We start from the raw sequence: 16,338 nt of genomic DNA, 5'->3' as shown, positions 1-16,338 counted from the left end.
ATAGAAAACCAGCACACAATCACACAGTTCCGGTGCAGAACGTGATGTCGATCACTGCTATGCTGTGTCAACCAGCAAACAAAAGCCAAATTCCTTTTCTGGAGCCACGTGTTCCAATTCCCATGCTCTTCAATAGGTGGCGCTGCTAGCTTTGAGTGAGCATGGGAAGGGCAGGCAAGGGGAGAGAGTCAGAGTTGTTGCACCACACAGGTGTTTTATAGCCATCATCACCTCTCTACGTATCCTGACAGTCCCTGTAAGGGAAGCCAGTCCGTGGTCAGCCTGAATTGCTTGTTCTCCAGATCTCGGGATGTTCTCCACCAAAACATGGTACTTGCAACTTAGGACTGATGAGTCTGTCAAGTGATCTGTGTTATTTCAGATGGTGAAGCTCTAATTAATAAATGTCTACCTTCCTGGGCACCTGGAAGTGGGTGTTGGGTTGTCGTAAGTGGCTACAATACACATGACTTAAAGCAGCAGGGATGGAATTTTCTGGTTCTGGTGACCCAAAGTCCCGAATCCTAGAGACTGCTTTCTTCAGAGAGTCCAAGTGGAGGCTCCTTCCTGCCTCTTCCAGGATCTTGGACGTGGATGGCCTGAGTCTCAGGTCACATCCCACCAGTCTCCATCTCTGCCTTCCTCTGAATTTGTGTGTTCTTTATTATGTTTTCATGTGAGACATGGTCTTGATGAGTAGCCCTGCTGGTCTGAACTTCTAACCGCCTGCCTCAGCCTTGCTAGCACAGGGTCTGTCCTGGGGCTATAGCTCAGAGGTAGAGTGTTAGTCCAGTGTGTGTGAGATCTTGGTTTCCATTCCCAGTGTTGGAGAAAACCCCAAAAGGTCTATTCCCTTATGTGGTCCTTTCCTCCTTCTGAAGCTGACCACCCACCAAGGTCTAGCAATCAATTATTAAACTCCCGTCATCCTAAGCCCCCTTTTGCTCATCAAATCTACCTGCCCAATTAAAATTAAAGACCTTATCCTAACATGCCCTCGGTCTTAGGGTGATTGACAGTGAAGGCAATTTTGTGAGTCTGCCTGAGAGAGAGAGCAAACTGTAATAATACTATTTTGAGTTCCTCCATGTCCGCGGGACTTGAACTAGGGAGACTGGAGTCTGTGTCAAGACATTAGCTAGGCATGGGGTGCATGGAGCAAAAAAAGCAGCAGTCCAGACAGGAAGGACAACAACTGCCGTGACTCGGATTCGAACCGAGGTTGCTGCGGCCACAACGCAGAGTACTAACCACTATACGATCACGGCCAGCCACGCGCCTGACTATGGCAGGTGTTCACTTGAGCCTCAGTCAAGCTCAGCCCGGCGCAGACCGGTTTCCGAGGCTTCCTTCAGCCGACCTGTCCTGCAGAAGTGATTTTTTCCAAAGCCATTGAGGTTGGAGCGGCACAGAGAGCACGCACGCGTCGGTGCCTCGGTTGGGTGGTGAGGGCAGTCGCTAACTGTGAAGTCGGTGGGTCGATGCCACTCTTGCAGGTGCAGTATTTCCCTCCAGCACCTGAGAGCCCTCCATCGCCCTCCTCTCCGCGGTGGCTGGGGCACCTGGGGAGGGCACGCACTGCTCTGTGGTCCTTCCGAAGAGCTGGGGAGCAAACCAGCAGTCTAGAGCCTTCCGTAGACGCCGCCCGCCTACAGAGGCCAAAAACCATCACTGCCAGTCCCTGGACTCCTTACTAAACATGGCTTGGCTTTAGGAATAAATTGGTTCTAGGGTTCGTGATTACGAATTATGTTGTCGTCGCCCTTGTCATATGCGTATCGTTAGCCGGTGGTGTAAAGTTTACCCGTTTTATTAAAATCTGGTCTGTTTTCTGTGCTTTAGTGACTTGTTTTTCATAATTTTCTTTTATTAAGAAAGGATTCCCACTCTACCAATCCCAAAATAAACCAAAGACAGCAGGTGGGGGTTGTCCACAGGTGTCGTCTTCCCCCTCTCCCCTCCAAAATAAAAATTGGCTTTATTGTTTACCCTGTCTCAGTACAGGCTATAAATAGCGTGTGACAGAAAGGTAAGGCCTTAAGTATCTTAAGTCCATAGGGCTTTTTTTTTTCTTATTTAGTGGGCTTCCGGTATTTCAGAGAAGTAGGAGTGTTTCCATTGCCAAGTTAGCACACAAGGGACTGTAAATTTAGAAAGCTGTTTGTTAAACGCCTAAAGATCGTAGTCCCTGAGTGGGCTTGAACGACCAACCTCCCGGTTAACAGCATAATGCACTAACGCATTGCTCCACAGAGACTTTGACATGACAAAGCCGCCTCTCCTTGGTGAATCAGGCGTCACAGTGGCGGGCACACCTGGGATATCCACCGTGTCGCGGCCGAGTATCTGGAACAGGAGACCTCGAAGCCAACCTGCCGGGCTCCCTGCCGGCCCCATGGCCGCTTCCCAAGCTCGCGCGAACGTTATGAACCCGGCGCCTCCGGGACGCTGGGACCTCGCAGCTACCCGGGGATCGGGGCCGCCTAGGACTCCATGCTGGCAGAGTCGCGTTCCGGGCGCCCATCAGGACTCCGTGAAGGAGCCCAAGTGAGCCTCAGGGTTCGGTCCTTTGCATACCTCGAGCACGGACGCCCGACAGCTGGTCACCCCGGGTGTGTGCTGAAGCCTCCGCGTGGACGGCGTGGGAAAGGCGGCGAGTGCAGTGCCAGTGCCCAGGGAGTCCGGACGGGAGGGAGAAGGACGAACTTGACCCGGAGTGGAGAGGGACCGAAGGGGGCGAGGGTAGCCTGGGAGTGGGAATGGGGGATACGCACCGCGGAGACCGGCGGAGAAGCCAGGTGGAGCCCCAGGACACGTCCGAGAGAACGCGCGTTTGAACTGAGCTGATGCAGTTTGAAAGCAATTTATGTTAGGTGTTTTGTATGAATCAGAAGAATGACTTCCTAGCAACGATTTCTGTCTTTCAGTTAAGGGTGTGCTGGTCCCGAGCCCGGATCTGGTGCAGGTTAAGAGCAGAAAAGAATTAAGGAGAGTCTGGAGTCTCAAGTACAATTGCTCCTGGACTTTAAGACAAAAAGTCCAGAATTGAAGAAATGTTCTCATGAGTCTAGAGACCAGACCTACTTCCTAAAGATTTCACTTCTAAGGCTTAAGTTAACTTGGCTTAAGTTAACTTGGCAGTTTAGACCACATATTTAGAAGCATAGAAGAGAATAAAAAGAGACCAAAAAAAGCTGTAAGAAGAAAAAAATAGTTGTCTGTTTTTATAACAAGAGGTATCAGGGGAGAGCGCGAACGCAGTCCCCCACTAACAAAAATTATGCAGTCGAGTTTCCCGCATTTGGGGAAATCGCAGGGGTCAACACACCCCAAGTGCAATGGGTGAGCCTCGCCCTGGGAAAACCACCTACGTGATCATGGTATCTCCCCTGCCAGGTAAGTATGCTTTGCTGTCCTGCAGCCCAGACTCAGCCCACCGGCCCTGCACTCTCAACACACGGTCACTTCGCCGCGCATACTCCAGGACCTTATTGGACGCGCACCTCATTTCTTCTACTCGATGCTCTCCGCTGGTCAGCGCACCCTTCCACGCCGCGCTGGAAATCCAGCGTGTTCCCGCAGAGTCTGCGGACAGGACAGCCCCTGCGCGCCCCTCATCTGCATAGAACACGCCTCCAACCGGCACCCAGGGGTGACATCACACCCATCCTCTTTTCCCGTTTGCTTAGTAAATTTTTTTTGCTTGCGGAGAGCTGGATGGAGTGTTGCAGGATCAGAGACAAATCATCTTGAATTATCTCCAATTCCCAAATAGTCGATGGCTGCTCACCGCCGTGGCCTTGTCGCTGGTTTTCCTGTGTAGCGACAGACCCCTATCTTCCATCAACACGAAGTCAGAGAAGTCAGGCAGCAAGTGAGCCAGCCCTACAGCAGAGGTCTCCAGCTTCGCTGGAACCTGCCCACCTCATATCTCCACCACTGCATTTTACAAGGCTCTTGATGTATGGATTTCTCTGTTCTCTTCTACAGAAACACCATGAAACTGACACTAAGTCTGGACATGGTATTTGGGGCGACCCGAGTCTGTGCTCCTGGTCCAGGGGATCCACTCTGCCCTCTCTCGGCCTCCTGCATGTGTGTCGTGCACACACATACAACCAGGCACAAACACACATACACAAAATAAATAAGTACTCTTTTCTGTGTTGTGTATGTGGGGGAGGGGCAGGTGTGTGAGAGCCATGACTCGCATGTGGAGGCCAGCGGACAGTTTGTGGCAGTCGGATCTCTTTCTGCCATGCCTGCTCCGCGGATCAAGCTCTTGGATGGTCAGGCCTGATGGCGAGTGTCCTTGCCCTTGCCTATAAGCCCTCTCTCTGTCCCTTTAAAATCTCTCCCTTTCTGTTCTTCTCTGCCTCTCTGCATTCCCCCTCAAGCCCCCACCCCCGTCCCAGACAGGGTCTTCTACATAGTGATGGCAATAAGAGCTTGCTGCCACCCTGCCTGACCCCCTTAAAACTTTTTTAGCCCACGTGCAGACATAACACAGCATTACAGATGATCATACCGTTTATCATGACGTCATACATGCACGTTCTCTTCTTCAATGTTTTTGGAACAAGAATTTATCTGTAGCTTCAGGTGCAAAGAAGGTTAAAATGATTCAGCTGAAATACTCATCCAATGATGAACATACACACCACAAAGGTAAAATTACCGGTAGCAAGAACGGATCACAAGACATACAAGTGAGCCCACTTAAAGAGTTTATTAGAGAGAGAAAGAGAAAGACACGTGCGCAGGCCTGGGGAGAGCTGATGCTGAGAAGAAAACGTGGAGTGGGCGTGTCCAGTGGTTAGACATTGCCGGCGCATGCGCATAGGATCATAGCGTTTGTTGCTGTAGCTTTGACAGGAGCAGATGATCATCAAACAGGGCTAGAGGGTCCTGGGTGGCTATGTAAGTTGCCAGAATGTTTGATGATGCGTGCGTGGCCGGGGATCCCGGAAGTGCCTACGCTTGGGGTGGCTAGGCATTTGCCATAACGCTAAGTGATGGAAATTTCAGACACATTAAAAAGCTCGTGGATATGATTCTATAGCGTTGGAACAGTTTATTAGGATTTTATTGGTTAGTGTTAAGATTATGGACAGTTATATAGTAATGGAGGGGAGAAAGGGGAATTGTATTTAGTTAAGCCCACAAACGTACAAGTCTTGATATTTGACAGGACTAACCTCTCATTGCAATCCATGCTATTAATATTTGGTACATTTAAAAATGCAATTTTGTTGAAAGAAAATTTAAAACTACTGTATTGGGAGCTAGAGACGTGGCTCAGCTGTTAGGAGTAGTTGCTGTCTGCAGGGACCCAGCTTTATTCTCCAGCATCTACACGCTGTCCCACAAAAGGCCACGACTCCAGTTCCAAGAAATCCATAGCCCTCTTCTGGCCTCTGCAGGCACTTGGCATATAATCAGTACACTACACACCCAGGCAAAACACCCGTACACATAAAATAGAAATCACATAGCCCACAGGGTGTGCCCGGCCTTAATCCCAGCGCTCAGAAGCAGAGACAAGTAGGTTTGTGTGATTTCGAGGCCAGCCTGGTCTGTAGAGTGAGCTCCATGCTAGCCAGGGCTATAAAGTGAGATGCTGTCTCTAAAGCCAAAACAGGTCCTTCTGTAAACAAAACAACCACCTAGTTATGTGATTTTTGTCTCTAATGTGACTTTCTCTTTATTCCCCAAACAAAGATTTGGTAATTCCCACAATCAGGTGGAAAGGTTACTAACTTTAGTACTTGGGAGAGACAGGATCGCCCATTCAGTCAGAGGATTTGTTAGAGGTAAGAACCAGGGGCTGTCTGCTCTGCTTCTTTGATCTTTCAGCATTTACTTCCATATCTGACTTGGGTTTTTATTTATTAAATCCAATTAGAATTTCGCTGTGTGTGTCATGTACGTGTGTGTCTGTGGAGGCTGTATGTGTTGTGTACATGTGTGTCTGTGGAGGCTGTGTGTCATGTACGTGTGTGCCTGTGGAGGCTGTGTGTCATGTACATGTCTGTCTGTGGAGGCTGTGTGTCATGTACGTGTGTGTCTGTGGAGGCTGTGTGTCATGTACGTGTGTGTCTGTGGAGGCTGTGTGTCATGTACATGTGTGTGCCTGTGGAGGCTGTGTGTCATGTACATGTCTGTCTGTGGAGGCTGTGTGTCATGTACGTGTTTGTCTGTGGAGGCTGTGTGTGTCGTATACATGTGTGTGTCTGTGGAGGCTGTGTGTCGTGTACATGTGTGTCTGTGGAGGCTGTGTGTCATGTACATGTATGTGCTGTGGAGGCTGTAGAGTGGTGTGGAGGTAAGATGACAACTTGAAGCCATTCAGGATAGTGACAGATGAGAATTTGAAATATGATCACCCATTTTAATTAAATGCATATTGCAAAAACACATTTAACTTGCTGAATGTGGTAGCACATGCCCTTATTCCCAGCACTCAGAGGCAGGCAGATCTCTCAGTTTGAGGCTACCAAGTCCAAAGAAACTCCAGTTCCCCCAACTCCGAAAGGCAGTCTAAGCATCTAGACACGAGCTCAGCCTGGACTACAGGAGGATTTCTGGCAGTTAGATAAAGTCAGCATTCCCTAGGAACTTGTGTGGCCAGTTCCCATCTGACAAAAGGAGTCATTTCCTTTACTTCCCACAGCAGGGAGAGTTCCAGAACTGCCAGGGCTACACAGAGAAACCCTGCCTCAAAATAAAATAAAACCATGTCCATCTGGGCAGATTTTTTTTTTACATTTATTTATTTATTTATTATGTATACAATATTCAGTCTGTGTATATGCCTGCAGGCCAGAAGAGGGCACCAGACCCTATTACAGATGGTTGTGAGCCACCATGTGGTTGCTGGGAATTGAACTCAGAACCTTTGGAAGAGCAGGCAAGGCTCTTAACCTCTGAACCATCTCTCCAGTCCCCATCTGGGCAGATTTTGAGGCTAGAATTCTAAGCAACGTTTCCTTGTAACAAGCAGAAGATCCCATAGTGAATGCTGTAGCAGATTGTCTGAACTCTCTCTCCGAGGAGCACACCTACTGGGGACTCCAGTTTTCTGGGATGCCCCAGCCCAGGAGATAGCAGGGAGAGCAAACAGCAAAGTTTCCTCTGTGTGGCAGAGTCTGCGGCATCCATGTACAGAGCATGTAACTTAAACATAGTCAGTTTTTATGACGTCCTGATTCTGCAGTGTGGGGATCCAAGTAGGAGCGCTTCCCCTCCATAAGTCAGTGCCCTGTGCCACATCCCAGCCACTGCTGAAGGGATAGTTTTTGTGATTGGCTGGTTTGATCCTCACCACAGGTTGTGCCTTATTATTGAGAGCTAAGGAGAGACAGACTCCAATAGACTCTGGGGCGGAGGCCCAAAAAAGTGAGCGTATTTTCACCTTGAGCGAGAAGGTCAGAGAGTAGGAACTTAGCACCTTGAGCGAGAAGGTCAGAGAGTAGGAACTTAGCTCTATTCCTTCAAGGTTATCGTCTGATTCTACCCCCAAAAAAGGTCCCACCTAGATTTAGAGCCAAGAGTTCTGCTCTCTCAAGGTTATTGTCAGCAGGTGTGGCTAATATGCAGACCTTGTATTTCAGGAATAGAGAAATAGATGTGTTTCTTTCCCAAACTAAGTCTAAGGATCTGACTAAGGTCCTACTCCCTTAAGGAGATAACAATGGATTCCACCCAGGGAGTGGTGTGCCTACAGAATATTTTGGTCTAGGGTGTGAGCTGAGCCTTATTTGTCTTGTTCTAGCATCAGAATGTTTACCTAAAAATGTAGCCCACGACCTTCAATTGGTGTGTTCATTTTCTTGTTTCACGGTCTCTCGTGAGTTCCTGGGGGGGGGGGGTCACATTAACCCAGACTTGAGTGAGAGTCTCCCCGATCCAGAGGTCTTTCATTTGCTCAAAGATGGTGCTTCTTATGCCCTGGGTCTTAGGGTGATTGACAGTGAAGGCGATTGTGGGAGTTCACCTGAGACAGCATGATTGACAGAGAAGACTGCAAGCAGCAAACCGTAATGATAATGTTTGAGTTCCTCGGTCAACTGGGCTTGAACAAGGGAGACTGGAGTCTGTGGCAAGACATTAAATTAGCTAGGCGTGGGGTGCAGGGGGTAAGACAGCAGTATGCTGGGATGGGCAAGAGAGACAATAGTGTCATGACTTGGATTCGAACCCAGGTTGCTGCAGCCACAACACAGAGCACTATAAGATCGTGGCAAGTCACACGACTAACGATAAAAGCTCAGTCCAGAAGTGCATCTGTTCCCTTCTGGCATCGGTGCGGGGGCGGAGTAGTCCGCCTCGCTTGGGCACAGGGCAGCTGGGAGCAGGCCAGCCTGAGCTGGTTTTCGAGACTTATGACCGGCCTGTCCTGCAGAAGGAATTTCTCCAACTCAGTTGGGTTGGGAGCTTGGGAGCAGCGCCCGCGCGAGTGAACACGTCTGTGCCTCAGTTGGGTGGTGAGGGAGGGCAGTCGCTAACTGTGAAGTCGGCGGGTCGATGCCACTCTTGCAGGTGCAGTATTTCCCTCCAGCACCTGATAGCCCTCCATCGCCCTCCTCTCCGCGGCGACTGGGGTACCCGGGTAGGGGGCGAACTGTCCTGGGGTCCTTCCGAAGAGCTAGGGAGCAAACCAGAGGTCCAGAGCCTTCCTAGACGCTGCCCGCCTACAGAGGCCAAACCCGCCACCGCCAGTTCCCGGATTCCTTACCAAACACGGCCGGGCCTGCCCGTTTCTGTGGTTTATTTTGGTGTTTCCACACCACATGGTTTTCGAAAGAAATCGGTTCTAGGGTTTGTGATTAGGAATTACGTTGAGATCGCCCTTGTCGTCTGCAAATCTTTAGCCAGGGGTGTACTTTACCTGTTTTATTAAAATCTGGTCCGTTTCCTGTGCTTTGGTGACTTGTTTTCCATAGTTTTCCTTTATTAAGAAAGGATTCCCACTCTACCCGTCCCCAAGTAAACTAAAGACAGCAGGTGGGGGTTGTCCACAGGTCTCACCCTTCCCGCCCCAAATAAAAATTAGCTTTGTTGTTTTCCCTGCCAGAGGGCCAGGCCGTAAAAAACGTGTGGCTGGCACTTAAGTGAGGGATTTTCGGAGGCTTATTGAGAAAGCAGCAGAAGCGTTCACTTTCAAACTGACAATCAGTATGCTCGCACACGAGCGACTAACCTGTGTATTTGGATTGTTAAAAGCCCGAGGGCCATCGTCCCTGGGTGGGCTCGAACCACCAACCTTTCGGTTAACAGCCGAACGCGCTAACCGATTGCGCCACAGAGACGGTGCACAAACGAATGCCCTGTCTCCTTGGTGAGTCAGGCGTCACCACGGCGGCCACACCTGGGAAGCCCGCCTGCAGCCGAGCATCTGGAGCAGGGAGACTCAAAGCCAACAGGATGGGCACCTGGATGTCCCGCTCCCCAACCTCGCGCGAACGTTGTGACCCCGTCGCCACCTGGGGGTCGGGGAAAGAGCCCAAGTGCGCTTTAGGGTCCGGTCCTTTGCAGACCTCGAGCACGGACGCGAGAGGGGCTGGTCACCCCAGGTGTGTGCTGGAGCCTCAGCGGGCCCGCGTAGGAAAGGCGTCGAGTGTGGTGCCCGTGCTCAGAAAGTCCGGACGGGAGAGAGGTGGACGAACTTGATCCGTGACTATTAAGAGACTGGAGCGTGTTGGGAAGACGATATTCCACTAGGATGAGGGTGTGTGTGTGTGTGTGTGTGTGTGTGTGTGTGTGTGTGTGTGTGTGTGACAGTAAAAACACCTGAGGAGGGACAAAAAAAAAATTGCTTCCTAACAACGGTATCAATTAGGGGTAATTTAAACACGCTTTGAGAAGGGATGTGCTGTTCCCCAGTCAGGGTCTGGTGAATGTTAAGTACCGGAACCAAGGGCAAAAAAGGCTGGAGTGGAGTACCAACCTAGATTTTGACCGTTGCCAAAAAGTACTCAAGCCAGGCTTTCAAGTAAAAAACTCATAATTTCAAAGCTTTCGACGTTTTCTCATTAACACAGTAAGTACCGAAGGGATAACTTCTATAAAGTCAATACCAATTTTCTTAACAAATAGCAGGAAAAGGCAGGTGCATAAGAAGAAAGTAAAAATGTTGCAAATTTCTCACGTCTATTTCAGCTAACTAGAAACACAAACGCGGTTTATATAGCCTGTTTTTCTTACAATCATACCAGGGGAGAGCGCGAACGCAGTCCCCCACTAACAAAAATTATGCAGTCGAGTTTCCCGCATTTGGGGAAATCGCAGGGGTCAACACACCCCAAGTGCAATGGGTGAGCCTCGCCCTGGGAAAACCACCTACGTGATCATGGTATCTCCCCTGCCAGGTAAGTATGCTTTGCTGTCCTGCAGCCCAGACTCAGCCCCACCGGCCCTGCGCTCTGAACACACGGTCATTTTGCCGTGCATACTTCAGGACTTCCCCGGACGCGCACCCCATTCCTGGGCCCCGCTGCTACTGGTGAACCCGCGGTGACTTCCACTCCGCACTGGAAATCCCTCGCGTTTCCGCAGAGTTTGCGGACGCGACAGTCCCTGCGCGCCCCTCATCTGCATAGACCCCGCCTCCAACCGGCACCCAGGGGTGACATCACACTCCTCCCCTTTGCCCTGTAGGCTTGGTGAACTTTCTTGCTAGCGGAGAGCTGGATGGAGTGTTGCAGGATCAGAGACAAATCATCTTGAATTATCTCCAATTTCCAAATAGCTGATGGTTGCCCGCCGCTATGGCCTCACAGCCTTGTCGCTGGTTTTGGTGTGTACCAGCAGACCAAACAAAACAAAACAAAACAAAACAAAACAAAACAAAACAAAACAAAAACACATGTGAAAACATTTGCTTTAGGAAAAACATGTAGTTATACTTTCTCATCAGGTTCAGCAGCCCACAAGTAACTACATGAAGACTTATTAACAATTATGAAAAGCCTGGCTATTAGCTTAGACTTGTCCCACTAGCTCTTTTTTTTTTTTTTTTTTTTTTTTTTTTTTGGTTTTTCAAGACAGGGTTTCTCTGTGGCTTTGGAACCTGTCCTGGAACTAGCTCTGTAGACCAGGCTGGTCTCGAACTCACAGAGATCCGCCTGCCTCTGCCTCTGGAGTGCTGGGATTCAAGGCGAGCACCCCCCCCCCCCAGCTTAACCTGTTTCTTTTAGTCTGCACTCTTCCACGTGGCTTGGTTACCTCTGATCTGTACCATATGTCCAACTTTTTAAGAGTCTTTGGTGAAATCCAGTCGCCTAGATTCCTCTTCCTCTCTCTCCTGGGAAATCCTCCTATCCTCTCCTGCCTAGCTATTGGCCATTCAGCTCTTTCTTTCTTTTGTTTGTTTGATTGTTTTGTTTGTTTGTTTTCCGACAAGGTTTCTCTGTGGCTTTGGAGCCTGTCTCTGGCGCTTGCTCTGTAGACCAGGCTGACCTCGAACTCACAGAGATCCGCCTGCCTTAGCCTTTCGAGTGCAAGGATTAAAACACGCTTCACCACTGCCCGACTGGCCATTCAGCTCTTTCTTACATCGACCACAGCAATACACCTTCACACAGTGTACAGATATCCCACAACAGAAACATGGACTTGTAAAGTCCTTAGAGGTGGTTAAAATGCATGAGGTGTAAAACCTGTCACAATGATGATTAAGGAATGATACCAAGTTTGTCCTAATCTTAAGGTTATAAACATGCAGCCTACTCCAGTTGGCTGATCGTTCGCTAAACTCTTCTGTAAACAGGCAGTTCTGCTTTTGTGATGTTGTGGATATTCTGTCCGTCCTGATTGGCTGACCTATGGTTGACCCCTGCATCTCTGTATTCCCCCATCAATTGTGTGTGTATCCCAATATTGCTGCCACTCCCCCCTTCTTCCAGTGGGGAGTGCCTAGGCCCGGTGCCATGATGAAGATTTTTACTTTGCAGCTCTACTGCTTCTAAGAGCTCTTTTATCTAAAATTGGGGACACAACAGTTTATTGCAAAAATGTATTTAACTTGACAAGTATGGTGACCCATGTTGTAATCCCGGCGCTCAGGAGACAGAGGCAGGTGGATCAATGAGTTGAGGCCAGCCTGGTCTACAGAATAAGTTCCAGGATAACGGGGATCACACAGAGAAACCCTGCCTTGGAAAACATAAAAACAAACAAAACCAAACGTTTGGCACATATTGGGGTCACCATATTTACAAAAATAGGAAAAAAAGAGAATCGCATGTAAATGAAAACTGTAAAATGTCCTTCATTTATCTGCTGCTTCCAGTGACTGTCCTGTCTGCATGAGCCCATCAGTGTCTTCCAAAATCAGGTGTCCAGACTCAGGCCCTAATTTCAGCTTGCAGAGTCTAGCTTATGTCTCCTCCCTGTATCTCTGCTTGCACCACTCACTTTCCTCACTGAAGTGACAAGGACCCGGCGGAGAACCCTAAGGGAAGAGAGGTTTACTCTTGTTTGTTGCAGAGACTGCAGAGCATTGCAGGGGAGAAGGCAGGGCAGCTACAGTAGCTCAGCCCTTGCACTGTGCGTATCCACATCTTGGTGGGCGGAGAAAGACAAGCTCTCTGGATAGCCCCTTAACAGGGGAACGTGTGCTCCATCCCGAGAGCCTGGAGCGGATATTTTATATTCACGCCGGAACATTCTGCTCCTCCTCCATCAGAGTCATTTCATAGAGCAAAGTGCAATTCACCTTCAAGAGTCCCGTAGTCTCAACAGTTCCAGCACCGTACAGCAGCTCAGTCACTTTTGAGACTCAAGACAATTCTTAACTATTGTTGGGCCCATAGGGGTAGTGCAAAGATGGGGACAGACTTTATTCCAGGAAAAAAATAAAATTAAAAAAAAAAATCTCCATGGGGCACAAAAGCTTACCAGCTAGCTGAGGCCACAGCCAGAGATGGCTGTGGTCATGGGGTGTTTCTGGACTCCCCTTTTCATAACAAGAAGCAACAAGAAAGTTTTACAATTTTGAGGTAAAACTCAGATACAAATTGCCCTTTTTTTACTAGTTCCATCAGCAGGGATTTTAGTTACAGGAGCGTTTGTCTTTAGTCGTTGTTCTCCCTGCCCTCCCCCGATGCTGCCAGTTTTACAGAGCAGGGACAGTGTATAACCAAAAAGTCACATACACCGCATCCTTTCAAGGCTAACTCAGCTCACATCAATTGTTGGTCATGAGTGGCCAGGGTTATTTATCTAAAAGCTGACCCTCGGTTTGCAGAGAGCTGCTTCAGCCTTGCAGACAGAGCTATGGATTGTAAAGCAAAGTACCCCCACTGTTAACAATTAATCCTTAAGCTGCTGAAAAAGCTGCTAACAGCCCGCTGCCGTTCTTCTGGGCTTACAACTTTATACTTCTGTATTTCTACATTTTTACTTGTGGGACCTATATTTCTATATTCTTATTCTTGGATTCTTCACTATGAAATCAAAATCTCAAGTTACACACTTTCAATATACAATGGCAAACCATAAATATCCCCATTCCAAAAGGGTGCAAATGAGTGTAATTGACTGGACAGAGAAACTACCCAATTGGACTACTCTGTGGGTAGAAAAGCAGATCTATTGGGGATCACCCTACCAAGGCCTACTGGGGAGGGGGGACAGAGAGAGGAGCAAAAAGGCAGAAAAGCAAGCAGATTTATATGACAGCAGGGTGGGAATCTGAGCTGCTACAGGCTGCTGGGTTGATCCAGAGCTTTGTGCCTGTCCTTGCTGGAGGTAGGCCTACAACCCCGGCATCTCCAACATCTTCGGCTCTCCATTCCAACTTAGGATTCACCAATACAGCATCATATATTGGTCTGTAAGTGTGTTCCATGTTGTGGATGTTCTACTCTTGGGGGACCCGCCACCCAGCTCCTAAATAAATCACACATACACAGGCTTATTCTGAGTTATGAATGCCGGCGTTAGCTTGACTTTTTTCTTAAATTATTCTGACTACCTTTTGCCTCTGTGCTATTTCCTTTTCTTACTTCTGTGTATCTTACTTACACTCTTACTCCGTGGCTGGATGGCTGGCTGTATAGCTGGCCTGATGTCCTCTTTCCCTTGTTCTCTCGTTGCTCCTTTTCTTCCAGATTTCTCCTATTTATTCCCTCTGCCTGCCAGCCCTGTCAATCCTTGCTTCTGCCTCGCTATTGGCCGTTCATCTCTAGAGAGCTTGTTTGGAGGTTCTAGCAGGGGAGCGCAGCTACTCATGTACCCTTGATTGAAGACCGGTCCTCCTCTATTCAGGGAAGGTCGTCCTCTTTGACTGGGTGCAGCTTCTGGAGGGACATGGAGCGGTGAGGGAGGAAGGGGACAACCTGCCTAGCCATCCAGATCAGCCGAATCAACCCTGGCGATCAAGGGGGTGACAGATGTCACAGCCAGATCACCCTTACATTCATCTCTTTATTAGACCATCAGGTGTTTTAGACAGGCAAAGAACCACAGCTTCACAAAGTTAACCAAATGCAGTATAAACAAAAGTCACACACCTGAAAATATTAATTCTCCAGTCCCTGCCTGGCCTACTGGAGTTTTTGGCCACAGGGGACAACCAGCCCGTATTGGAAGGCATGTACTCACAATGACTGTGAAGGGTAAGATCCCAGAATATTTTGAACTATATAAGAAGATGAAGGCTGGGCGGTGGTGGCGCACGCCTTTAATCCCAGCACTCGGGAGGCAGAGGCAGGCGGATCTCTGTGAGTTCGAGACCAGCCTGGTCTACAAGAGCTAGTTCCAGGACAGGCTCCAAAAAACCACAGAGAAACCCTGTCTCGAAAAACCAAAAAAAAAAAAAAAAAAAAAAAAAAAAAAAAGAAGATGAAATATAGGCAGACATAATGGCACAATTTTTTGCATACAATATATTTTTATTGTTTTTCCCTCCCATGACTCCTCCCGAATCCTCCCAAGCACTCACGTTCACGCCCTTTCCCTCTCACATTCTTCAAAACAAAACACTGAAAATAAAAACAGATAAACAAAAACACAATAAGACAAAAGATGCCAAAACAAAACAAAAAGTCCACAAAACAAATGAGAAATTCATTTTTTGCTGGACAACTATTCCTGAACACAGGCCTGCTCGGGAGTGTGGTTGCTATGCCCAGTGGTGTGTCGTTGGAGGAAACGGACAAACTACTTGACTTTAGAGTTAGTGAAAGCCACGTCAGACTAGACAACGGGTAGTAGCAACAGGAGGCACAAATACATAAAGCACCAATAATGAGATTTGAAATCAATTCGTAGTTATTTAATCAATTAGGTTTCAGCTGAAGTAGTTCAGAGAGGGAAAGAAAATAGCGTTAATACATGGCGTCAGAACAACTTAACACAGTGTCCACGGTGGAGAACAAAACGTCATCAACTGTATTTCTGTAGAACACTGTACATAAACATGAATTTGAGGCTGTGGGTTTAAGGTAGTACAGGGCTTGCCTAGCATGTACAAGGTCCTGGGTTTGAGTCCTAATATCACCCAGCTGAATTTGATGTGTCACAGACCAAACCTTAAATTTTACTGATAAAGTACTTCAAGGAGATGGTGATACGTTGATATACAAATGTATGCTAAATAGCACCTAAGAAAATATAAATACAAAAAACGGAGCTGAATTTGGAAATCTGCCTGAATATCAGATCTTGGAGGTGAAGCTAGGAACATCTGTGAGGCTGTGAGTGCCTGCTGGCCCTAGCGTAAGGTTGCCACCTGCTGGTAAAGGAGTGGAGGAAGTGGAGAGGGGGGAGTGTCGTCGCCCATCCCAGGGCTTGAGAGAGAGCAGTTCCTGGTGTTTGTGCTCTGCTGAACAGAGGAGAGGATTGGCAGGGACGAGCTCAGAGCTGGAGCAAAACATCGCCGGGCAGAAGGACGATAGTGCCGTGACTCGGATTCGAACCGAGGTTGCTGCGGCCACAACGCAGAGTACTAACCACTATACGATCACGGCGAGCCACACACCGAACGACACAGACGTCACCGGCGCTCGCACAATTGTCCAAGCCTTAGTTCAGTTCTGCCTAGCACTGATCCGGGCGTCTGCTTCTCCCGGGATACCTTCTTGGTAAGTCGACTACCCGCTGCTCTGCCGGAAGCGAGCGGGGCGCGGATGGATCTGTTTCTAGTGACACAGAAGGCTGTGGCTGCGGCTAGCATCGAGCTAGAGACTTCCTCTTGCTGCAATGAGAGAAGATACTCTTGTTTTCTTCTGTGGTTCAGTTGGCTAGTGAGGGTGTGTGATGAGATGAAGGTAAAAAGTTCGATCCTTCGCTACTTTCATTTTTCTTTTTGTGCTTCTGTTCGCAAGACACTTT

At 48.5% G+C, this 16,338-nt stretch overlaps 5 non-coding genes across 5 annotated transcripts; all 5 read right to left on the bottom strand.

The window, feature by feature from the left end:
* Window positions 1–1,196: 1,196 nt before the first annotated feature.
* Window positions 1,197–1,268, bottom strand: Trnah-gug (transfer RNA histidin (anticodon GUG)). The gene has a single exon. It is a non-coding gene; the product is annotated as a tRNA-His (tRNA).
* A 1,972-nt stretch (window positions 1,269–3,240) lies between these two features.
* LOC130890272 (U1 spliceosomal RNA) lies at window positions 3,241–3,404 on the bottom strand. The gene has a single exon (XR_009058715.1). It is a non-coding gene; the product is annotated as a U1 spliceosomal RNA (small nuclear RNA).
* A 5,833-nt stretch (window positions 3,405–9,237) lies between these two features.
* Trnan-guu (transfer RNA asparagine (anticodon GUU)) lies at window positions 9,238–9,311 on the bottom strand. Its single transcript has one exon. It is a non-coding gene; the product is annotated as a tRNA-Asn (tRNA).
* Window positions 9,312–10,214: 903 nt separating this feature from the next.
* On the bottom strand, window positions 10,215–10,378 carry LOC130890271 (U1 spliceosomal RNA). The gene has a single exon (XR_009058714.1). It is a non-coding gene; the product is annotated as a U1 spliceosomal RNA (small nuclear RNA).
* Window positions 10,379–15,902: 5,524 nt separating this feature from the next.
* On the bottom strand, window positions 15,903–15,974 carry Trnah-gug (transfer RNA histidin (anticodon GUG)). The gene has a single exon. It is a non-coding gene; the product is annotated as a tRNA-His (tRNA).
* Window positions 15,975–16,338: the final 364 nt, after the last annotated feature.

The sequence above is a fragment of the Chionomys nivalis genome, chromosome 18 (genome assembly GCF_950005125.1).
Source record: "Chionomys nivalis chromosome 18, mChiNiv1.1, whole genome shotgun sequence".
NCBI lineage: Eukaryota > Metazoa > Chordata > Mammalia > Rodentia > Cricetidae > Chionomys > Chionomys nivalis.
Note: the sequence above shows the minus strand (reverse complement) of the source record. Positions and strands in the feature narration are given on the sequence as shown.